The 25,891-nt window shown below is 40.5% G+C and overlaps 1 protein-coding gene across 4 annotated transcripts in view; it reads left to right on the top strand.

The window, feature by feature from the left end:
* Window positions 1-4,754: 4,754 nt before the first annotated feature.
* SNCAIP (synuclein alpha interacting protein) overlaps window positions 4,755-25,891 on the top strand; it is a 97,056-nt gene continuing 75,919 nt past the window's right edge. Inside the window, exon 1 of one of the 4 annotated variants that reach the window (XM_040090869.2) lies at window positions 4,755-4,918. The gene's annotated coding sequence lies outside the window, so the exon portion shown is untranslated. Of the gene's footprint in view, window positions 4,919-8,081; window positions 8,102-25,891 lie in introns of those variants that run through there. The other 3 variants (XM_040090872.1, XM_040090870.2, XM_058424165.1) reach the window with 3 other exon arrangements.

Here is a 25,891-nt window from a genome sequence, read left to right as displayed (position 1 = left end):
GGTAATTGTCCCTGACCTTTTGATGCAGTAATGCCATGTACTAGCTTTCCAACTGTACATACAATGTTCAGCTCTTCTGCACAGATGTACCAAATGTGTGAGCAGGACCTTGGATGTCATACTGTGAAATTTTCTGTGTGATTTAACCAGCAGAATAGATCAAATAAATAAGCATTTAATAAAGCCCAGGCTTGAGTCTAGCAGTCTGCCCACAATACTGCCAACTAAATGGCCTCTTAAGATTGCAGAAAATATGCACTGAAAGATGGTTTTGAGCTAATAATTTGTTTTTGAAAGCCTCTCTCTTCTCATGGATGAGGAACTGATCTGCATTCTTTCCAAGACAAACTCTTGGTTTCTGAATTCTACTGATGTCAGATTGGCCCACTGTGGGCTAACAGATCAGGTTCAGGCATTACAAGCACTGCAAACAATGCAAAAAACACAGCAGAAAACCAATTTATTGCGGTTCCAGCTATTAGTAGTCTCAATTTCCCTTTAGACGTAGCAGTTCCGTGAAGCTAAGATGGTCGACTTACTTGTCAGCATATGTGTGGTACCATTTGTCATAATGAAGCTGAAACAGTAAGTCATTACTTCTAGGAGTCTATGTAACATTGTCATAATTTTCTCAACCTAACAGAATCATGCCTATACCATTATTTGCTATATTATTATGTGCTTCTAAGAATTTTTTTTTTCCAAATTCAGCAAAATATTTTATGTATTTATTGCAGGGTAGACTGAAGGTGGGAAAAATTAGGAATGATGCTTTTTGAAAGTTAGATGCATGGTTGACTTGATCCGTGTCCTGTTTACCTCCACTCAGAATCTGAAGGTGAAGACAGGAAAAATTCACCTGGTTTGGACTCACTATTTTGAAATTAATACATAAATTCTGTCATGCTCTAAAAATGGTATTTGGTCTTAACGATTCTTAAGGCTAAATATGTTTTTAATCTTTTTAATTTTATTTTTTTAAGAGAACATGTAAGCCCTGATGACTGCCTTGAATGACTGTGAGTCATCATGGTTCATCATTTGACCAAACTGAAGCTTGTTCTTTGTTATTTCAGGAGATAACCCTTATATTGTAATTGCTGGGTTTTGCTTAATATGATACTGTTGGTGATGTTCCTTGGTGGAGATATTATATCGTGATAATGATATTATTATCAGCAGACCTAGGTCACCATCTGGAAGTTCACAGGCTGCCTGTATATATTAATTACATAAAGTCCCTAAGGTGATCAACTGTTAAGAGTTACTCTACAACAGTGATTCCCAGCCTTAATGCTCTGGAAAAAATCGCAATGTACTGCATGTTGCCGGGTTCATCTCTTCCAAGCTTCTGGTGTCTCCTTTCTGTTCCTGTTTACCTTTTGCTTCACAAGACTGCTGCACATATCCAGGAACAAGTACAGAGGCACCAGCATTGGTTCTGCGTAGGAATAGAAAATCTCCTGCAGGAAATGTCTCCATGGGCTTTGTGCCTTAAGTATGATGTGGTCATGTCTCCATGAGCAATGTCATCAAGCACCACACTTATAAATGTCTCAAACTCATCTCCTAGAAGAATTTCAAAAGTAATGTAGGGTTTTGTCTTGTGTTTATTGAAATCAATGTATGTGATCACTGATGGATGCTGTGATTGCTGCTGACTACCACGGGCCCTTGATGTGGGCCATAGACAAGTCTGTTCTCATGTGCATCCAGCCATACTCTGCCATTGACACAAATACTGGCCTTGGCTTCACCACATAGGAATACCAAGCTTCAACAAGCCACGGAATGATCCTGGAGAGACACACTAGAAAAACAGTGAGCAACACATTTCTGAATCACTTTACTCCCTTGGGAATAGGGTTATCAATTACAAGCTTTTTACTATTTCAGCCAACGTTTGTATCTGCACGCACAGCAAAAAGAGAGCTAACATTCTGTGATTTTATTTTAGACTAAAAAATATTGATGGGACCATGTAACTGGCAATAAAAATCCATCCTGAAATTCTTATAAGAACTGAAGTTGTATATCATAATTTAAGGGTTTTTTACATACAGCCTAATCAGCACTTCCTATTTAAACAATATTTTCAGCATAATTTCAGAAGTACATACACAAACAGGGTTATCTGTACTAATTGAGATACTATTATATATAACACATACAGAGATGCTTGGCAAGCTTTTATCTCACAAATTGTATTGACATATGAATAGTTTTTATAGACTCTAAACTAAAGTAAGATTTTTTTTTTGGTTTTGTTTTTTCATCAACACTTTTTGTCAGGCAGGCCACTTTCCTAAATGACATTGTATTCTGGAGCTGACCTGCATTCCTTTCAAACCATTTAATCACACACAGCTGACCAACATTCCTGGATAAAACCACCTAATCAGATATATTACAAATACCTCAAATGGTTACTATCTCCATTTATGTAAAAGTGTGAAATGTGCAGTATCCAAATATCCTTTTCCTAAAAGCAAGCGACATAAAAGCAGAAGACCTGTCCAAAGTACTCCTTTCACCTCATTCAATATGCAAAGTTGGTTAAGATAGTATTGCACCACATAGTTGGCCCTGCACATAAACATTAGAATCCATCACTATCATCCATATTCAAGTTTGTTTTCTACACTGACACAGTGTTGGAGTCTCCCAGCTAGCCCTCAGCATCTCACCGAGAGTGGGACGGACCTTAGGAGCAGATGACCTGAGATCCGGCTTAGAGCCAATGCTCTACAGCACAAGGCTGTTACAAGGCGCAGGCAGAGGCAAGGACAAGGGTCTTTTTTATGGGTTCCAGTAGGGCTTACTCTCAAGGAGGGTCCAGGGGCAAAAGACACCTAATGCGGGTGTGCACGAACTTATAAACGGGGAGGTCTCAGGGGAGGGTACAAATTTTCAACCAATAGTGGGAAGTCAGGGGTGGATCACAAGGTGGGGCTTACTATACACAAACCAATGGGGAAACTTAGAAGGAGGGGACTGTTTACATTAACCAATTGGGTGTCAAATTTAGGGGATTTCCAAGTGGGGGGTTGGGACAAGAAAGGATGGACAGGGAATATTTGGGAACAAGGGGCAGGTTTATGACAAAATAGACAACTCAGTGAGAGGACACAACCTTGGGTTGAACCAATAACAGTGGAGGATACAGAAAAATCCATTAATAACAAACCACACCACAACACCACACATCTTAAAAAATGTAATTTAAAAAGAAAGAAATATAACAGCTTTCCACTTCTGGGCAAGTATATTAAATAAGTTGAAAATGCATGATGATGCAGGTCCTAGATAACTCAAGAAATGTGTCATAGAGGACTATATTTTCTTTCATGTCCAAGTTGCTGGGTTCAGATGACTAGCTTCTCAAGGTTTTTACTGTCTGATGACTGTGTCTCAGGAATAAACAGAATTAAAATATGGGGAGTGGGGGAGTTTAGGCACTTTCACTAGAAATCCCTACAGGAAGAACAGAGACCTACTTAGCTGGAGACTAAAGTTTTTTCCCCATTTCTAGAGACACTTGTCCAGAGCAGTGCTATGTGCTGACTGACATGGGCATGCTTGTGGTACTGCTGAGTGTGGAGTGTGCTGTGTGTTCTGTGGGCAGTAGTTTTCCAAAATGTCAAACTAGCATAAATTCACTTAAATTTCTGATATGCATCTCTTGGGGTTTTTGCAGTCCTCACTCATCAGATTAAGTAAAATTGAAGATGTTCTGTGTTTTAAATGTAAAGCACACAAAAGCAGTTGAAGGTGGAAAGGGATACACTTTAAGAGGCAGGATGGAAAATATGCCTATGGAAAGAAAAGGGGAAGCAGAACAGGCTAAATCACAAAGAGGAAAACCCAGCCAAAGGTTCACTTTTCTGCTCTCTTCCTGCTGCCATCAGATGCCTCGGTGGCAGGGCGTTACCCGGAGGACTCCTGTCTCCGTGCACCTCTGCAGTGTCTGAGGGACAACCGTCGGGATTCTACCCGGCTCATCGAGCACCTGCAGCAGCGGGTTGCGTGGGAGAAAACGCTGGTTTCTTGCCAAGGCAGGTGGGACCAGCTCGATGGGAAGGTTTATAAGGATGCCACTGCCTCTGTCCTGGTGGACGTACGAACCAGAGTGAAGCAGCGACGCTTTCCAGATTTTGTAGCAGACTAAAATAATAATTAAAAAAAAAAAAACAAACAACAAAACAACAAAACCAAACAAACAAAAACCCAAACAAAAACCAAAACAAAACCCCCAACCAAACAGAAAAAAAAAAAAATCTACCGCGAAACCCACCAAGTTTTATTTTAAACAGATGTGAGCAGATTGAACTCGGCATTTTCAGGCATTTCAGGTTGTATTTCTATTATTTTTAGCGCAGCGGGCGCCACGCGCTTCGCATTGGAGACGCAGGAGCAGCGTTTCCAGACGCCGCGGACAATCGCTCCCCACGCGCGGAGGACCTGCGGGGCGCGGAGAGTGGGCGGTGGCGCTGGCGCTGGCGGGGCGGCAGCTGCGGGGGCAGCTCCGGGGGCAGCGCTCCCGCCCCAGCGCGGGGTCCCGCGCAGCGCCCGCAACGCCCCCGCCCGCGCCGCCGGTCACGTGCAGCGCCCCCCGCATTGTGACGCAGCAGGGCCAGGCGGAGTCACCCCCTCCCCTCCCTCCTTTTCTCGCTCCCTCCTTCCCTCTCGCTCTCTCTCCTCCTCCTCCTCCCGCTGCTGCCGGCCGCTGCCCGGTGGCAGGGGAGGGCAGGGGCGGAGGGCGGGGCGGCGGGAGCCGGACGATTGCCGGAGCGCTGCCTGCGCCGGCGAGGATTTGCGGGGGGGCGGCAGCCGATAGGCGGCACCTGGGTTCTTTCCCCGTCTCCGTCATCCCCGGTTGCCGTGGAACGGCCGCGGCCGAGCGGAGCGCAGGGCTGAGGTGAGGAGAGGGGAGCGGACGGGGGCTTTGTTGCCGCCGACGGCGCTGCCCCCGCGGCGGCGGGAGAGGGGGGCGCCGAGCCGAGCCCGGGGTGCCCCGCGGGTGCGCGGGGAGTACGGGTGGCGCTGGAGGCGCTTCCCCCCGCCGAGGCGTCCCCGGGGGCGTCGGAGCGGGGCTGCCGGGCGGCGGGAGACGCGGGCGGCGGGCGGGAGCGGCGGCGGGGGCGAGCCCCGGCCCCCTCCAGCCCGCCCCGGGGAAGTGCTTTCCGCGTGAAATCAGGGCTGAACGCGGCGGGTTTCGTTGGGGCTGAGCATATACGTGATGTCAGCCGTGCGAAGTGCCGCCGCGAACCCCTTGTAGCGCGGTGTAAGCCGCTGACACTCGCAGCCGCCGCAGATCTGCCGCTGCTCTGCTCGGAGCCGGGCGTCCGGGGGGGCGCCCTGCCGTCAGCACCCTCCTGTCCCGCCGGGCAAGCCGAAATCTGGAAGAAAATAAAATCGGAGTTCCATGTTTGTAACTGGGGGGAAACAAATGCCCAGTTGTCTGGTAGGAACATGCTCCAAGGCTTTATACTTGGGTCAATCCAAAATCTTGATTTGGATTGTGTTTGTCAATCCAAAATCGTGTTTGAGCAGCAGGGATCAAACCTTTTCTCATACCTGCATCAAAGAGTGTTTTATGTGATCAGCTGTAATTTATATAAAGAAGAACTCGAGGATCGTGTTCTGATCGTACTGGATACAAACCAGCGCCTAAACAGTCTTAGTCTTCACTGTCAGTGTTATCACCTTAGAGCACTCTCAATGGTTGGCTTAAAGCCACATCTCTTACTGAGATATTAATCAGTCACAACTGCTCCTCAAAAAGTCCCCTCAACCCAAAACCCACCAGAAAACTGGTAGTGCCTGTGTTTTCCATGGAAAATCTTAGCATCTTATCCTCTTTTTATACCTCAGCATTCCAACCGCAAAAGGTAAATGAAAAAAAGTTTTAAAAAATTATTCTGAAGCAAATCACTTGACTGTTGGACTCTTTTCTGTTATTTAAATGGCTGAAGAAATATATACAATCATAGCATTGGAAAAATCAAAGTAATATTATATTTTGTGCAAATAGCACTGATCCTGCAGCCAGAAATTATGTTGAATGATGTGCATGCATTTAGCCTTGTGCGGCATGCTGTGGCAGACTTTTAATGGTGTCCTGCCCTTACTGAATTTAGGAGTTGTATGTGCTTCATGTGCTTCCAGGAAGCGGTAAAAAGCATGACTTGTTGCCTTACTACCACCTATAAACATGAGTTTTTTCACCCTAAAATCCTCTGCAGCTAGGTCATGTGTGAGCTCATGGTTGATGAACTTGGTTAGCCACTTCATACTGCTAAGCCTGCAAATATGCCCCCAGTGCAATACTGGAGCCATATTTTGAAGGTGTAGCAGGTTAGCTGAAAAACTGGTTTCAAGAGCAGGCTTGCGGGGTTGCTCAAGGGGTAGTTCAAACACAGTGAGAAACACTTTATTTCATCTGAATAAAACAGTTAGAATTTGACCTCTTCAGTTATCTGAGACACTTGCCTCATCACTGTAGTTACAGTACAAAAATTGTAACCTTTCCTTCAAATATTTCCTTAGTTAGCACAGTTAGCCCATGTATGAAAAGATCTGTAGTGAAAAGGCTCCTTTTGTAAGGTGTGGCATGCTTAATTTCTGCATGTTTTCATGTGTCAAAGACTGACTTGTGCAACTGACCATTCTGTTTAATATGGTCACTTATGCTGTCTTAAACTGGCAGTTAACCTATTTTTCAGGTGTTTGTGATTTCTGGTCCATATCGCTGATTCAGTGTGCTGCAGAAAGCATGTGTGTGACTTGTAGCTTGTTGAAAAAGTGAGTAAAATAGAACTACATCAGAGTATTGTCCCAGTGTAGAATTCTAAAATCAAGGATCCTATTAGAAAATACGGCCTTCTTTTTTAGGAAGTTGTCTAGTGCAGGCTATTAAAAATGCTTTTATGTCATTTTGGCATAAGGAGATGGGCAGTCTTTCAAGTAAGGAAATTCTGTAGAAGGTAGTAGCTTACATTAGCCAGAGGCTGCTTGTCTTAATATTTTTTTCTCTAAGGACAGCAACATTGAAAATAAGTATGTCAGGAGTTCTTTGGGGCCATTTTCCAAGTTTACAAAGAACTGCATGTAAAATTAGACTGCTTGGACAAGGTAACTGAAGGTACCCTTCAAGATTCAATCCCTTCACGGAGTACTGTGAATAATTGATAAGTCATTTTTTTCATAATTGTAAAATTGTGATCCCAAAAATTACGTATTTTGTAACTGTTTCTTGGCTGGTCATCAACAGAGCTTAAAAAACTATGAGGTGTCCCTCTGCTTCCCAATTACCCAGTTTTCCTGGCAGCTGAAAACTGTTCCCATGTGGATTCCATAGGTGCAAGAAGTCTTCATCCCACAGGCACTTGTGGTGGAATATCATCTGCATTGGCACAGCTCTTTTTCTCACAGTCCTCTTCCAGGATGTCTCAGACCTATACCTACTTCCATAGCAGCTCTGTCCTTGGACATTTGTCTGATAAGAAGCAGGATGGGGAAAGCATGACTGCCCTGCTGCAGCTGCTATAGCTTCTGTCCTCTGAAATAGAGACACACAAATAGTGCTGCCTCCACATTTGAGGAGATGCCAGCAAGAAAGGGGAGCAGACAGCCAGAGGCAGCCCTGTGGGGTGACTCGTCTATCACAGCAATACAAAAGTCCTGTTGGCAGTGCTGCAGAGGAATGATGGTAGTTGGACATTATTTGGTGTCATGTAGCAGTGATGCTGCACTTCATGAGCACAAAGACCAGTAGTTCAGCACCCTTTGTGGGATGCAGCAAGTTATCTCCCTCATCTGGCATTAAAACATTTCAGCTGACTAGTTGAGGTATGTGGCAGAGCTTTATCTGCACCCTTGTCTGTCTCTGTGCTTGAAGCTCCAGAGGCAACCCATGAATCATGGCCAAGGAGGCAGGGAACAATTTTTTTTTTTTTTTAATTTCAGTTTTACTAGAATAAACCTGCATCTCTTTTCAGGTAGATGTCAAGAGGAGAATATTCTCATCCTGCGTTATGCAGCCATGATAATTAATGCCAAGTAAAATAAAGAAAAGTTTATATTTTTCCTGTGCTAGTCTGTAAGTAATCTCTTTGCCATTGCTTCACTGTGTGTTACTTAGCAAATACAGTGGTTTTTTTACAGTTGAATTGTATATGTTCATTGTCAAAATGAAAAATGTGTTAAAAGTTGAGAAACGTTGGATTTTGGAAGGGCAAGTAGTAATTCTTTTCAACTCTTGTCCGAATAGGACCATAACTAAACTAAACTAGAGGAAATGGTGCTTAGATAATTGGCAGGAGGAATTGGAGTAGCATTATATTTGCGCTCGCTCTTTTACTGGCAGGCCTGTTGTTTCTCAAAGGAGGTAGAGAAGATAGGCTTACATGGAGCAGGTGCATAGTAAACACAAGGGAATTTCTCTTTAAATGCAAATGTGGTTCTATAATAGATTTATATGCACAGTGCAATGATTGGAAACAAGAAGACAGAGCATATGCGTCCGATACTTTATTATTTAAGTCCCTAAGAGAGTTTTAAACTTAGGGGGGGAAATAATTAGTTAATTTTTGTGGTAGAAATGTCATCTACTATTTACCTGTCTAGGGTGGAACTGTGATTTCATCTTCTACAATAAAGCTTGAAGTGATTCAGAGTCTTAGAGTTATCAAAAAATAGTACAATTCAGCTGTCACAATTTGGCCATCGGGGCAATCCTTCATTGGGTATGTTTTCTTGTATGTTAAGGACTATTTACAAAAGCTTATTTTGAATATGAATACGGTTGATTTGCGCTTCATAAAGAATTATGAAGTAGGGCTTCAAAGTGTATTTTTCCTGGTTAAAACATAACATTAGGTTTGTAAGGTTTGCTGTAAGCATTTCCTTTTCAGTTCAATTTCCTCCTCAGTTCTTGTTTGCAGTCAAACTGCTGGCATTATTTTTGTTTATACCAGATAAAAAAGCATTGTCTTACTTATCTTTTGAACTCAATGCAGTGTACTACATGACCTTTTCTTATATATAAATCCTCCCCCTTCTCCCCCCCTTCTGTTTTATTGTTACTGAATCAATCTGGAGCTTTCCATTTAAAATTAAATTCTAATCAGGATCTTAGTGCTTCCCTTCAACTCCCCATTCAAAGCAACTTGTTTACATCTTTGACTAAAAGTCAGGCTGTGCTGCATCTTGGAACAGGCTGCCCAGAGAGGTTGTGAAGTCTCCTTCCTGGACATGATCCTGCTCTGGGTGAGCCTGCTTTATCAGGGGGATTGGATTCCATGATCTCCAGAGGTCCCTTCCAACCCCAGCCATTCTGTGAATGTGATGTCCATGACAGGGGCATGCATGTGATTGTGATTTGGAGCTGTAATTCTCTGCCAGTTACTCATCCATGTAGTTCTTTGTCAGGATCTCACCAAACTGACTTGCTTCTTTTTTTTTTTTTAGAACTAGGAAATACCTTTAACTGCTTATATGTGCATGTACATACGTTGTGTTCTCTTCTACTAAAATTCGGATGTAAATATTCTGCCTTTTGTGTGCTATGCTGTCAGTTCCAGTTGAGTCACAGTAGTAAATTTATGAAGATCCCAGGAGCTGCTTTTGAATGGGCTGAAGATTTTAAATATTAAAGTTGTTGGCCTGTTGAGACACTAATTTGAATATTTGTAAAAGCTGTCTCCAAGATACTTTTAAAACCAAACAAAAAAAAATGTGCCTAACAAAATGGAGCAAAATACATCTGGGAAATCTACCACACAGAGAAGCAGAAGCGTGTTAGTAGGATAAATAAGCTATGTCATATTCCCTGACCCACATTCTACTGTACTAAGTATATGTGTACTCATTTCTCTTCTTGTTACATAGAAAGAGTTTTAGAGTATGTGTCTGAATTATGTTAATGTCTAGGATCTACCATTTTGCAGACTCATATGCTGTGCTCTCGATAAAGCACAATATTTGTGCTTGTTGCTAGGACATGGCCAAAAACTTATCTTGAGTTACAGAATGGAATCACCAGGAGAATGAGTTATACTTACATCATTAATTATTTGCTTCTCATTAACATTGAAACTCTAACAGGTGCTGTTCCCTCCGTGAAGAACCTTTACTCTCTGTGTGAAGAACCTTTTCCTAATATCCAGTCTAAACTTCCCCTGACACAACTTCAGGTCATTTCCTTGGGTTCTGTCTCTGGTTACCACAGAGAAGAGATCATTGTCTGCCTCTCTGCTTCCCCTCATGAGGAAACTGCAGAACTGCAATGAGGTCTCCCCTCAGTCTTCTCCTCTTCAGGCTGAACAGACCCAGTGACCTCAGCCACTCCTCGCATAGCTTCCCCTCAGGGCCCTTCACCATCTTTGTGGCTCTCCTTTGGACACTCTCTAATAGCTCAATGTCTTTTTTGTATTGTGGCACCCAAAACCCCAAGCACTCGAGGTGAGGCTGCCCCAGTGCAGAATAGAGCAGGACAATCCCTCCCTTGGCCCTTCTGGAGATGCTGTGCCTGATGCACCCCAGGATGTGGGGAACTGTTCTTTTGTTGACAAGAACTGAGAGTAGTGCTCGTGTAGGGAGGAAATTGACATTTATATAAGGTAGAGGAATTCTTCCATGTGGTTGATGCAACCCAGGATACAATTGGGCCTTTTGACTGCCAGGGCATACTGTTGACTCACAGTGAGCTTGCTCTTGATCAGAACCGTCAGATCCTGTTCTATGGGGCCTTTCATTCCTTCTCCAGCCTCTCAGTCTGTCGTTACAGCCAGGGTTGCCCTGTCCTAGCTGCAAAATATATCTTTTGCCCTTGTTAAGCTTCATATGGTTCGTGATTGCCCAGCCTTATAATTTGTCAAGGTGTCTGCAGGGTGTCTCTCCAATGGAGTCAGCAGCTCTTCCCAGTTTAGTGGAATTTGCTGAAATGGCGCTGCCTGGTGACTGGAGATTTGGCTTTGAGTGCTGCGATGCTCAGGCCCAGACAACTAATTGGAGCACAACTGTGCATTTGCTCAGGGTTTCCACAAAGGGACAGGTAGCAGCACAGAATGTTAATCCTTGTACCCAAAACTTTATGTATTTCACTAGCTTGCATCTTGCCATGGTAAATTAGCCTGTGTGTAGTTGTTGCACCTGTGATCCAATTCCTACCAGATCTTTAATTGTCTGAATCAATATTAGCTCTTGTGTCTTTTTATACTTTGCTGGTAAGGCACCAAAGTATGCTGAATAACTGCATTCCTTCTTAACTTGTCTTCTGGTTGTGATTTAGCAAAATGCACACAAAATCTCCTCAAAGTGCATCATTCACTATGCAGTCAGTTTAAGAACATGCGTAGATCCCCTCGGTCACTTGCTGGATAAATGGTAGTAAGCCATCCTTGACAGGATGTAGTGTCTATTGTGGTTTGTAGTTTGTAGCTAGAGCCTGTAAGAGTAGTTGTAGTGTTGCTGTCATGCAGTGAACCACTGTTGGAGAAGAGGAGGTCCTGAATTCCCACTGTTGGAGGAGAAGAGGTCCTGAATTTGAAGGATTTTTTCAGCTCTGGGTTTCTGCATCACAGTGAGTTCTTCCCCTGTTAGCATCACTAATAGATAAAGCCATTGTTGTTGATGTTCTTCTGAGGTGACTGGCCTTGAATCAGTAGGTAACTAATTTGCCTGCTTGGGTTAGGAGTTCAGAACCCAGCATTGGTACCACATTGGTATGGAGAGGAATGAGTGCTGTTTACATGTCACGAGATTGCCCCCAGCTGCCTGTAGATTGTATGGTGTTTCTTCATCAGACAATAAAGCTGTGTGAATTGCTGTCCTTGAAGGTTCAGGTTGATCTGGCCTGAATACCCACAGGAAAGGCCAACCAACGCATGGTACAGGAGTATAAAGGAAGTCCTCCAGGAGTACACAGGAAGCAGGTTGTGTAGAGGGAAGAATTAGCGCAATTCCAGCTAATGGAATTTAGCGAAATGGACACTCTCTCCAGCATATGGTCCTCATCAGGTCCCATATGCTTTACAGTATGCTTCCAGGCTTTGCTTTTTGTAAATGCAGTTTTTAGATGAACATATCTACAGTAGCACTATTTCTGGATGTGTCTACACTGCAATCAAGTAGTGTGATTGCAGGACGTGCAGACAGCTCTGTAATTGCTTTGATCTGTATGTGATGTGAAGACATGCCAGCGTAGACTTAAGAGAGGGCTTTCCAAGCCTTCTGGACAGATTATTAAACCATGCTGAAGTCTGCTTTCATCTGTCTCCACTGCTATTTTTAACTGTCCTCTCTAAATTTGCACTGTTGTGTATATGCCTACACATGTTGACGTAAATTCATGACTTCATGGCATGCCCATTTCATGCCTCCTGCAGCATTGTTGGTGGATGCTCTGCATCCATTATTCTTTGTAGTGAGGTAGTCTATTTTTCTGCAGAGTTTAAATGACTGTTTCATTTAATTCCGCTCTGTAAGGAGTTATAGAAAGGGCAGTAGGATGTCAGAGGGACATCTGGCAAATTTCCACTCCAAAAATTAATTTTATAGTTCCTGTTCCAAATTTGGTTGCTAAGTTCAGCCTTAAAGAACCCTCTTATCCAGGCCATACATTTTTGCAAGTGTTAAAATCCAGATGAGAGTCTGGGTTAACGTAGCAATGTTAGAAAGGGAGCATTTTAAAATGTTCTGTATCAAAACATTGAATCTAGAGCACAATTATGGGGAGGAAAAAGTGAAATTGTATGAATGATAAGAAATGTCAGCAATAACAGTAAGGTCACTATAATATATAAAATACAATCTAACTCTGTTAAAAGGATTAGAAATTATTTTTAAGAGAAGAAATGTGTATGTTTTTTAGAAATTCAAGGAAGATCCTTGCACTGCTGAGAGTTTAATGTTTTGGTTTGTGGGGATTTTTTTGTTGGTTGGGGATTTTTTTTTTTTTTTTTTTTTTTTTTTTAGTTTATGTAATAAGGGTTATTTTTGGTTTATCAGATTAATTGTTAAGTTACTCTGTATGCTGGAAAGTGAGGTCAGTGAACCTTCTTATTAAGGTACTATATTGTATGAGTGAAGTTTGATAATAGGTATACTCTCACATCAGGTTTTAGTAATTTTCTAATGCAGAAATAGGTTTTCTTTCCTCATTAAAAACCAATCAAACAACCAACAACCACCCTCCCCCCCCCCAAAAAAACCAACAACAAACAAACCCCGCAGAAAACAGTAAAACTGATCTGTATCTAAGGATATAGTCACATCTGTCAAGTATCTAATTCTTTTATTGTGCAATTTCCATGCCATTTAACAAAGACAAGGAAGAAAACTTGGCTTAAAAGTTAGAACACAAAAGGATTAATTAATGCAATTTTTTTAATGACAGAAATATTTCACGTAAAAGCAGTACTTTCAGACAAAGAGGAATACAAAATAGACTCTAACAAAGAGTATGTTGCTGTGATATGAGATAAGCTGTAGAGGAGTTAGGTGAAGCTGAGCCTGGTGGAATGCTACACCTTATTTATCTGCCAAGAAAATATTTTGTTTCTAGATAAATGGTTAAAGTGAAATAAATAAAATGTTATCTCATCTTTCATCAAACAATTCTTTAAAAGAATTGTTTCTTACCCCTGTCTGTGACACCTTTATGAGGAAGAAGAGCAGCCTTAGTTCAGTGGATGCTGCACAAGAATGCAAGCTAAGCATGGTTCAGCCACACGTGGTCTTGAATAAATTATCTAATTCTATTCACTGACAAAATGAGAAGAAAATGTATCAGAGAACTGCAAATTGACAGTAGCAACATCTTTTTGTAATATAGTGATTGAACACTGGCTCATATTTTTGTTATGAAAGGGATTAATCTTTTATGTTAAGCAGCCAGCACCTTCTAACTGTGAGGCTCAGAGTGCGGGACAGAAAGCGGGTCATCCACCACTTTTCTGGGCAACCTGATCCAGTGCCTCACCTGTCCCACAGTAAAGCATTTGTTCCTAATACCCAAACTAAACAGGTCATTTTTTAGTTTGAAACCATTGCCCTTGGTTTTATTTCCACAAGTCATGGTATAAAATGCCTCTCCAACTTCACTGTAGGCCTTCTTCAGGTAGCAAAGGTCTCCACAATAAGGTCTCCTTAGAGTCTTCTCCAAGATGAACAGTCCCAGTCTCATAGGAGACATGATCTATCCCTTTAATCATCTTTGTGGCCTGTGTTTCTGACTCTTTGATTGCAGCCTTGAACACTGGAGTCATGGGTTAGTACAGTTTGGTTTTTTAGTTATAGAATAATTCTCCAGGTCAGGACCTGGGAATTGCTTTAGAAAAGACAGGGACCTTATCAGAAGGTTAGTTGGAATATTGACATCTGAATATTGACACTGAAAACTGTTGGCTACGACTTTGGGAAGTACCATATAAAACCCCTTGATTTCCCGTAGCTGGGCCTTTTCCTTCTTTCCCTTGGCCAGAGAGAGACAGGTAACATCGAGCTGGGCCTGCTGCTCCCCGCTTTTTGGGGGGATCTGGCCTGAGGCCTGGCCGGATTCCATCGGCTCCTGGAGAGGGTGGGAAGGAGAGGTTGCTGCTTTACAACAGCTACTTTCTCTAAACTTCCCTGGAGCAGGGAGAGATCTCTACCGAGCCCCTAATAAGAGCTATGGGCACCATTTGGCTGAGGCTGCCCCGATCTACACTGAGAAGGCATTTATGATCCTGCCTGGTTTTTTGTAATTCCGGACTGCCCGGGTGCTCCGATCTCTGATGTTTCTGTGTGAGTTCTTCCTCCCTCACCAGTGCAGCCTTGAACATCTAACACCACAAGCCACAGAGGGAGAGACAAAGACTGTGAGCAGATTTAACCTTTTCCTGGCAACATGAAGCTTACAGAACTTAGCCCTTCTCTGAGAGAGTAAGAAAGGACAGAGTGAACATAAAGAAAAAAACAGCGTGAAGTCAGTAGAGCAAGAGTGAAAAGACTATTGGGACAGAGGGTTGAAGAGTTGGTTGTTCTATTCTTACTTGAGCCGTGGAAATGAACTCTGTATTTAGATCATTCCTTTAAATCATGGGTAAAATAAGCATTTGGGGAGATGATTGTTTTAATTTGTGCGTGGATTTGAGCAAAGATGTTTGTGATTGACTAAGTAATATTAATCCTATAAGATGCTTGAACAGAGATAAAGATGAGAAGCCCCCTGCACCAGTGAAGAAGTGAGAGGATATCTCTGTGCCTTGAGATGAAGAATCTTTTGGTTTAGAGTTATTCATCTTTACAAGGTGACACCCCAGTATGCAAAAGTCTAAGACCCATGAACCCATGGCCCATAAGCAGCTTGGGAACCTGCTAATGGGAGGGGTCACAAAGGCAGGTTTCTCCGGGCGGTTGTTTTTGTGACAGTTAAAAAACCCACAAGAGAACTGTTCTAGGTTGTCAGTGGGATCCATGATTCTAAGAGAGACTCTTCCCCTAAAGAATTGATGAAAGACTATTGTCAGATAGTGAAACTGACTGAAAATTACAAGTTTTGTCTCTTTATGTTGTTTTGTAGGAAAGTGAGCAGTTTGTAAGGAGAGGAAAGAGTGTTTTTGAAGTTTCATTCTGTTTTAGTTTTTTTCCAACTTTCATTTTTCTATTCTTTTAGTGTGTGTTAATAAAACTATTTGTTAATTTCTAAGGTTGAGCCTGCTTTGTTTTTCTCCTAGTCTCTCTCCTACAGAAAGAGTAAGTACTAAGACCAGAATTTAGTGAACATGAAACCACTACAGCTGGTAAGCACAACCCAAAATATGGCATGGCTGTAGCCATGAAACGTGTGTTTTCATATTTAGATTTTCATATGTCTTCATTGAGCCTTTTGGTGTCAGATATAGGCGGTAAGTGAACTGGAGTGGGAGCCACCTCCCACTTCTGGCAATGGCCAGTACAGTCTGAAGATGGAGACAGATACACAGGAGGAGATACACTGTGTGCTCCCATGCTTCTTGTTCTGGCCCTTCTGCTGAGTTTTTCTGTGGCTTCCTGTAAGCCCCTTTGTTCCCAGCTTCTGGATGGGGATAATAATGCTTTCTCACCCTGTAATCTTATAAGATTGTTAATGAATTGAGGAATGTGTGTGAAACACTTGGATGCTACTGATGAGCATAAATGAAAAAAGCTGCAAGGACATCTTGCACTTGCTATAGGGCTTTGGCAGTCTAAAATTTTAAATTATTTTAGGCCAGTTAAGTGCTAGGTGGGGGAAAACAGGAAATGAAAATGCGCACCTGATATTTCTGAGTAGTTTGCGTGGGCTCTGCTTTAGACAGATCACCTTTTGCAAAGCATTGAAGTGGGATCCTTCAGTTAGTCTGCATCAAAATCAGTACAAGCAAAGAAATGTGCTCATGATTAAATTACATAACATCATGGGTTTTGATGTAGTGAGATTAATTTCTTTAACATAGTTTAATTTTTTAATTTTTGTTAAATTTATTGTGAAGGGTTTTAGGAATCTCTGAAGACGCTACAAAATTTTAGCTTAAAATAATAGTACTACTTTTGTAATTGGTGTTTCTGCCACCTCATCCCACCCTATATTATAGCACTAATACCTGCACAACTGAACGCCAGTGCTAGATGTTTTTGGTTCCTATAACATTTTTAAACAAATAGTGTTGGATACCAGTGCTGTGTATAGGATAGCATTGTATAGCTGCAGTGGTGCAGTTGCAGTCTGTTTTCAAATGAGAAAATAATGATGGCTTCAGAAGACAGCATTTTGGTTTCAGGGGCATAGATGTCCCTCAGGAATAATTTATCTGTTTTTCACTTAATATTCCAGTTTCCACCAACCTGTAACAGAAATTAAAGGTTCTTTTTTGACAGTGCTTAAATTTGCAATAGTTTACACTGTTTAACTTGTACAAACTTCTGCAAACAACATCATAGTCTATGTCTACAGAATAAAGTATGAAAAATTTTGAAGCTTCTCTATTGTCTTCACCTGAACTTTATCAAAATGAAAATATTTGTGTAGATATTAGTGGTCAAGTGTTATTTCTAAGTCAGAGAAAAGTTAATGTTTGTAGTAGAAATGATAATATACTTTTTCGTGTTTTCAATATTTTTTGCTTTAAAAGTAAATACCTATAATATATGCATGTAGTATTTGTCATGTTTATTTTATTTATCAAGTAGTCTCAGATGAAAGTGGGTTCATCTGAGTGAGCAGGAGCACAAGTTCTGGGGTGAGTTTTTTGAGTTCCAGGTTTGGTATTTTGAGTTTGAGGTTTGGTTCCTTTGGTCCTTGTGTACCATGTGCACAGATATATGCTCTATGTGATGTGCCCTGCGTGAGGCTGGCTCACATTCCAAATTGACGTGCAATGCTAGTTACGCACTTCTGCCCCCCTCCGCTGTCGATCCTGACTGTTAGCGGAATTCACCTTGTATCAATGGAAAATTTGGCTTTGAAATTTGGAGTCTCAGAATTTGCTAGAGTCTCGCTCTTACATATTCTAGTCAGTTTCAGGGCACAAAGGATGGGGCAGTGAAATTGACAGCCCAAAAATATAAAAGCGGAGAATAAAAAAGGGTGTCGTTGGAGAACAGAATAGGAAAGTGGATTGAACCTTGTTGCAGTGAAAACAGGCCTCCCACGAGGGAGCTGGATGGTGCATAGACTTCACACAAATGGTGGATACACTTGGCATATTGTGAGCCTTGAAGCAGAGAATCTACTTACATGGGAGTTTTCCCTTGAATTTATAGTTAGAGCTCACATGAAGCAAAAAATCATCATGGGACCGAATGCAGAATTTTGGCAGGGAAATGTAAGTAAGGCAAGTTCTAAATTGTTAACTTCAAATACAGCATTTGAATGTTCCAAACTTAAGGGCATTGTTTGGTATTAATTCTTTCCCAGGGTATTTCTAGAAATAATTGAGCAGGCCACTGTGGGGCCACAAGGTGTTGAAATTATTTCAGACTATTATTGAATCTAGGTTGAGTAAGTTAAATGGAAAAAGGAGAGATGCAAGGAAGTGTTTGAATAATTCCTTTTACTCATCCATGTAAAAATAATAATAATTTAAAAAACCTCAGACCATAACACGACCTAACAGATGCTTTCAACATTAAAAGTATGTTAAGCAAAGATATTTTAGATTACTTGGTTTTATTGAAACAGCACTTATAAATGAAATGTGTTCTTCAGTGAAAAGAAAATGCATCCTTATGGGAATGGTATACTGATTAAATTGGTTCCATATTTTTCTGTCTTCAGTACCTGCAGAATATAAGGTGAATAAGGATGCAGGTTATTAAGAAGAGAAACCGAAGTCAGGATTTGTGTAACAGAACTGGAGTATCAAATAATATAATTTAATTGAAATTATTGTACTGAGCAAAAACTTAAGAAGAATTGCTGCCCCAGTTCTACTGGCCCAGTATTGCTGCCACTAATTCAGAGAAAGAAGAGAAACCTCAGTTTATTATTTGAAACGAGAGTGCAATGAGTCACATCTGCTTTATTAAAGACATTGACACAGCATCCTCCACCTTCCCCCAAACCAATGCATGATTTGGAAAGGCTGAGCTCTGCTATGCTTGATTTCATCCTAACATAAGTGCTGGAGCCTACATTAGCAGTGGTAGTTGCCATAAGCCCTATGTTGCTCTGCCTTACTTTGGGGCCAAGTATCTGGTTCCTTGTGGATGTGGTTACTAGGGTGTATTATTTTTGGATTTTTACATAAGAAGTAGGCTACCAAAAGAAGGCATATTTTTTATTTCTGTAGTTCATTAGCTCAAACAGCCCTGCAGATGTTCAATATTCATTACCTTTGCCAAAAGACTAGAAGTCATGAGTGCTTTGACAGCACAGTATTTTTCAAATTATACCTGGAGTAAAAAGTTGTTAAATGAAAATATCATGCATATTTTTATGTATCAGTTTCTCTCTAGTTGATTGGGAACCATATCAAGTCATTAATTTCTTGAATGTTCTATTTAGTTCTCCTAAAAGGCACATCTCCAATGTCTTATTCCAGTAAATATGAGGGCAGTGTACACACACGTTTTCTTCTATGCTGTTCCTTTATTCAAACACAGTTTTGTGCTGCTTTGAAGGGGTTCTAGGTGATACGTGGGCTTTACACTTTCAGCCACCATTTAGGATAGAATGGTTGAATTTTCATTTTTTCCTATGTATTTCCTTACAGAATGTGTAGTGGTTGATGTCTTGAGAAATGGATTATAGTATGTTACAAAGCCTGATAGGGAATGTAGACATGCAAAGCATGACATTATCAGTATTCACATAGTTAATTCCTTCTTATTTGATGATGTTACTGAAAGTTAGTTGCATATCTGTGTTTTCTGCTTGTATGTTAGCAGTGTACTGGTTGTGTAAAATAATTCAGGACTTGAGTCAGCTGATTTCCCAATCCTTGTTTAGCAGTTGCCTCCTGAGTTTGAGGGCATAAGCACTGGCTTTATTGTAGAATGCACTGTATTTGTCACTAATATTCTTTGAAATAATGAAGACACCTGCAAATAATCTTGACATGAAGTAGCAGCATTTTATGTCTCTCAGTGTTCCAAGTGACCATGACTTGATCCATGTAAGTCTTTGGTTAGGTCTCAAATCTAGGTTTAATGGAGGATTGACAGAAATGCTGAACAGCACTTGTACTTTTACATTGATGCAGTGTTCTAGATATATTTTACAGTTCTGCATTATAATTTATTTGATGTTTAAGTATAAAAAACAGGTGAAAACCTATAGCTTTAGTATTATGTATGCAGAGATGATGAATATATACACATACATACTCTGTACTTGTGACTGTCAAACCTCTACATATTAAAATGTATTACTCATTTCTGCCAACAGTCATCAGTCAGTGGAAAATAATAGGCACAATCATTTGAAAAGTGCACATTCACAATTTGCTTGTATTCATCTCAGAGTTCAGACTGCAGATGTATAACCATTCATTTTGCTGTTCTCAGTGATGCGTGTAAACCTCCTGAGGATTCACGTTTATGAACTTCCTGCATTGGCATTGGTAGTACAGATACATAACATGAAATAAAATTTATTTCTGCCATAGCATTTACTGATTTAAGAGGCAGTTATTAAAAAGAATCAACACTCAACTTGGTTTTGTTAGTTCAGCTGTTGAATTTCCACTAATAAAGTAATAAATTCAATTTGCAGTGGACTTTTCCTGGTAATTGTCAGTATTGTATTTAACATTTTCTCCAGGGAGTCCCACTTTGGAATAGCAGTGGGGCTTTTTTCCTGAAATTTTGCAGTAAGTAGGAAAAAAAGATGAGTGTCTTTTAAGATTAGTTTGTAAAGAAAGCTTTTCTGGTCAGACTTAACACTTCTAAAATGACTGAAGAACAAATTTGTTAAATTCCTGATGTTCTGCTCAATCGTAATTTTCCATGGAAAATTATGATATACACAATCTCCAGATCAATATGTGAATGTATTATTTTAACCTAGGTTTGGTATTAGCATTGAATTAGTGGTACTCTAAACAAATGTATTTGAAGATTCTTTTTCTAGTTCTGCTTAGGAAAATATTTTTAAAGCTCAGAGGAAGTACAATGAACTAGTTACTAGCTGCACAATTCAGACTTGAGCCTTTGTACATTCAGTGCTACAAAATATATCAATGGCAGGTTTCCAACTGTTGTGCATGTTCTGTTTTATTACTGATTGTTCCAGATTCTGCTTTTGGTCTAATTTAAAATTATTCATGGCTTGATAGGATATGTAGGTTTTTTTCCCTTTAGTTCAGTTGCTTTTGTTTTGGTTTAGTCCAGTCATTGATATGATATCCTTTATGGTTTTTCACCGTTCAAAAGCAAAGGAAAAAGCCCTTTCATAGACCCTGATAGAACTGCTTTTTACATGTTGTTGAGACCTTGCAGTTTCAGAGGTTGTGTTTATTGTGGGGTGGTACCATATGATAACTCATAAATTCAATCTTACTAGAACCTCCATAAAAAAATATTACACTATCATTTCATTGCTGTAATTTTGGCCCTTGAAATAGTTTGGAATCCAAATTTAAAAAAAAAACAAACAAAAAAAAGGCTTTGTTTTCCTTATTTTATTAACATTTTAAAATATGTTAAGTCTCATGGCTGTGATGGGGAAGAAAGCAAACCCCATGTTTTAATTACAGGTAAAGGGTAATATAATGTTCTCTAAGTGTATTTTAGATCTCTAACTGCAACATGGAAAATACAAGTTTTGCCAGCACCAACAGAAATAAATATTCTTTTCCCATAAATGGCATGGTTTAAACCAATCAAGATGTTTGAAAAATTACAGCACTTGGAAAATATTTTTTAAAATATTTACAGATTACAGTTTTTCTAGACATGGGCCTGCAGAATGGCAACATAATAAATAAACTGCTTTGAGGGACATGGCTTCCATAAAATTGAGAAAGTGAAAAAATCTCTAATGCTGATATTTATATCACTGTAATTCTGCAGAGTGAAGGAAGTAATTCTCTTTTTTGCTTTGCAAACTAAATTTAGTGTACATTAAAAAAGAGGTAGTAATAACTGTTTCACATTCCTCACTCAAACCCTGTGGCATTTAAGGTGCCCTGTCCTGGATGATGGAGGTGGTGGTTGTTTGGGGTCAGCGCTGCTGCTTCTAGAACTTCTACATCATTGGCTGGTGAAAGTGGAAGAGTAATCAGTGCTTGCTCTTTTTTAGACTCAAAGGGAGTTTTTCAGATATCTGAATTGAAAAGTATATATATGTTACAACTTCACTTAAGTTCATTTTTGGAGACTGGCTGATGTAGCAACTCTGGATTTCAGGTGGGTAGGTGGAACTTCTACATTAAGAGCAAATCCTGCCTTCTTCTTCAGTGTAAATCTGAATTTTAGGTTCTATGGTAGATTAGGTAGAGTGGGATATTCTGTAGAATTGCTTATTATATTCAGTCCTGTTTCTGTAGGTACACAAGTACACAACCATGTATTTTTTGTCCTAGTGAGACTGCCAGCTGACTGAAAAATCTTACTTAGACCTGGCTTTCCTTAAGGAAAGAAACACTCTCCTCAGCATTAAAGGATTAAGCATTCCATGCTTAAAAGGTCCTGCTAGGGCTTTAAAGAATTTGTACAAGCATTAACTAACTTGCCGCCAAAAGGAAAGTTGCTGTAATCTTGCAGGGAAGAATGTGCCTTCTTAAGTATTTTGGTGATGGGCTCTTTGGATCTATCAGTTAAGGGAGAGATTAGTGTCTTTATCACTTACAGTTCTACAGATGTGCCTGATCTCTTACAGAAACTCTTTCATGAGCCTCTTAGTAGTTTCTTTGTATGACTCTCCAGCACTTTATGACTCTGCATTAGTTCCTGCAAATCCTCAAACAAAGGTACTGCTACAAAACTCAGTTTTACTGGTCTGCGCTTGTGACAGTGCTGGATCTGTGTGTATTTGAACAGCCAGAGAGGGTGAAATTATTCATTAATGGTCAGAACTTTGAGAACTTAGCTCTGAGGGCTGGAAACAGTTGGATCCAGGATTTCAGACAGATAGGACTCTGACAGCTGCAGAAAATACACTCCTCTTTGTCCAGCATGGTTCTGCTGGAATTGTAAGACATTGGCATCTCCTAGGAGCATTTGAGAGTGTAACAACTGACTTTTGAATGGCAAGACTATACTTTTTCAAAGAGAATTGCTAGATAACAAGCAACCTAAGATCATATTCATCAGTAGCAGCTAACTGCTTAACTGACAGCAATCCAAAGTTCCTTTTCAGACTCTATGGCTATGATAAATATCAGTGAATCATCTGTGTAATTGAAACACCACATGAACATCCTGGACCACATAAGGTTCATAACTTTGTCAGTATTCCAAAGTTCAATTTCTGGGATTGGCAATTCTTTCTTCTGTGTAGTAGGATATACAAAGCAGGAAATCCTTGTTCCTCTTTCTCACCAGATGTAATGCCCCTTTACCTTGCAACAAGTGAATGGAAAAGATTGGAGCTTGTTTAAAAGGAATAATCTCTTAAACAGTTGCAACTGGCACTGATTTGCTCTAAGTAGTATTAAAGCTGGCTTCCCTTCCTGAGACTGGGAGAGACCTAATTTGGTTGCTTGTTTCAGTGCATGTGTGTGTGAAAAAGAGGCAGTAAAAGAAGTGCTCCTGTGTTGGAAAAAATGGAATAACAGTCTTACAACACTGCTGAAAATTATGTTAATAAAGCTACAAATTATAGTGCTGCTATCCATGAGCACAAGCTTTCCTATGACAGTATTGTGTACTGTAAAACTAAACATTCTAACATTGATTCTAAGTTGCTTGTGTAGATTTTTGAACCAAGCCTAGCCAGTCAGTGTTTCTGCTTATTTCTCAGTTGCGGACAACTCAATACTTAATTGTCATGCTGAGCTGCTGTTTGCCAAATACTGTCAGTTTTGGGGTTTTTTTTCCTACTATTCCCAGTTTTTAATTTTATTCTTTTGCATCCTCCTAGAACTAGAAGTAGAAATGTTGGTTGACATAAGTTTTGAGTAAAGAAACAAGAGGCTGTGGTATTTGGCCGTACAGTATTTCAAATCCCTGTTAAAAGATTGTGTTAAATATAACAGCAGCTCTTGGTGGGCCCAAGAGTCATCACTAGAAAAGGGTTTGTGAGTGTAGTTGGGTGAAGGTGGAGGAGTTGAGGGGGTCTGGAAATAAAGATGACAGCTCAGTAGTGAAAGATCAGTTCTTCTCTTTGTATGATAAGCAGTTTGAGCATACAGTTTATGTATTTTAAATTGCAGTCCTTCTCAGAGGTCATCCTAAGATATACATTAGTATTGTTTCACTTGGCTAGCAGCTGGAAATCAGAATGGTTTTATTAGTTACTATTGTAATAGACTATGAACACAAAGAAAAGTTCCAATAGGAATTTATTACATTGCAGCAGGCAAAGCAAAGGCAAATACAGCGCTGGACAGCAGGGGAGTCTCGCTCCACCAACTGCCGTGAATTGGCAGGTTTTTCAGTCTTGCTTTTATCTTGCTTCTTTCCTCCGATGATGTATGTGTGACGTGTTGCTGGGAGGGTCTCTTTCTGTCCCTCGGTGGTCGCAGAGATGAAGGCTGTAGTTGTAAGCTGGAATTCCTGAAACTTAAAGCTGATTAAGCAAGTAGAGAGAGAAAGAAGGAATGGGCAAGGGTCTGTTTGCCTATAAGCTTAGATAGTAACATAGTAACTTCCTGTTATCTTGAGTTATTTGATCTCCAGTGAACAAAAAATAGTTAATGTTTATCACAATTCCCCCATTTCTCTTGTTCTTACTTATTTTTGTTCACTGTATCTTTGCAGTTCTTGTCTAGCTAACTCTAAAGTTTCTAAATTTTCTTCTTCAGGTGTCTGATCATACTTAGTCCTAAGAAGCATAAGATGTGCCGCTTCCAGCCGGCTTTTCACTATAGTAATCAGTTTATTAAATATACATGGTCCAAAGGTAAGCCCAAGTGCCACTAGAATTACTGGCCCCGCAATAGTAGAAAGCAGTGTGGTTAACCAAGGGGAGTGGTTGAACCAATTTTCATACCAATTTTGATGGGCTTCATTTTCTCTTTTCCGCTGTTCTATCTGCTTAGTTCATTCATAGTATTGATTACTACTCCTGTGTGATCTGTATACGAGCAGCATTCCTCTTTTAGCACTACACAAAGGCCCCCTTGTTGTAAAAACAGCAGATCTAAACCCCTTCGATTTTGTAATACTACTTCTGACAGTGATCTTACTGATTTTACTGACCCATCAATTGCTTTTTCTATTTTACTTAAATCTTCATCTACAGAGATTCTTAGTGCTCTAAATTCTTTCTGTTGGTTGACTAATGAGGTTATCCCTGTTCCAGCTCCTACTCCTCCTACAGTTAGAAGAGTTGCTATAGTCAGGGCGGTGAAAGGTTCTCTTCTCATGAGGTGATGTTCTGGGGTTGTGTGCTGTTCAAGGACATAATCTTTTGGATGATAAGTAATTTTCGGTATAATAGTTACTTGAATACAATAGTCATGGGTGTGATTGAAAATTTTTAAAGATAAACAAGGAGTAATTCCTATACTCTGGCAAACTCATCGAGTATTGGGAGCTGAGAGCAACCAATCTGCTTTTTGTTTTTGCTTGGGGTTTTTCACAGTGATGTTACACAAATGTTCTCTGTTAGGGGGAGCAGTACCCACACACCGTCCCTGTCCGGTTACCTGAGAGAGTGTTACTCCTTGAGTACTTTCTTTAGTCTTTTTCCAACGGCATTCTTTTGGATTAGTCCCATTTATTCTTCTTGCTTTAGCCGTTACTCCAATGGCTTTATAAAAAGGAGGTCGGATGTTATAGCAAAGCCAGCATTCTCTTGTTAAATCAGGGTTTGTTCTATTTAGAATGCCATAACTAGCTTGCATTATTTTCCACAGAGTACCATATTTAGAGGCTTCTTCAGGGGCATCAGCCTGAGGCACTGTTAATTCTCCCGATCCCCTGCTATTTGTAGTGTTTGTCCTGCTCTGCCTTACTACTAGTACTGGGTTTGGTCCTACACCCCCCCACCCCATCTCTGGCGAATGGGGAGCGGGTTCCTTCTTTATTTGGATGATATTCCCCCTATCTCTCCCGGGTTCCCAATGTCTAACTCCCCAATTTTTACCTAATAGCCATTCTTGTTTCTCTGGTTGGGTGACATTGAGATAAACAAACGAGCAGTCCCCTATATAGGTCATTTCTCCTGAAGGACCCCTCCATGGCTTTGTGCATCCTGCTGGTCCAAAGTCTGCTTGCAAATATTTATTATGCCCTCCCCTGGGTGTCCAGTCAGAGGCGATTGTTTCACAGCCCCAATATC

The sequence above is a fragment of the Hirundo rustica genome, chromosome Z (assembly GCF_015227805.2).
Source record: "Hirundo rustica isolate bHirRus1 chromosome Z, bHirRus1.pri.v3, whole genome shotgun sequence".
Lineage (NCBI taxonomy): Eukaryota > Metazoa > Chordata > Aves > Passeriformes > Hirundinidae > Hirundo > Hirundo rustica.
Note: the sequence above shows the minus strand (reverse complement) of the source record. Positions and strands in the feature narration are given on the sequence as shown.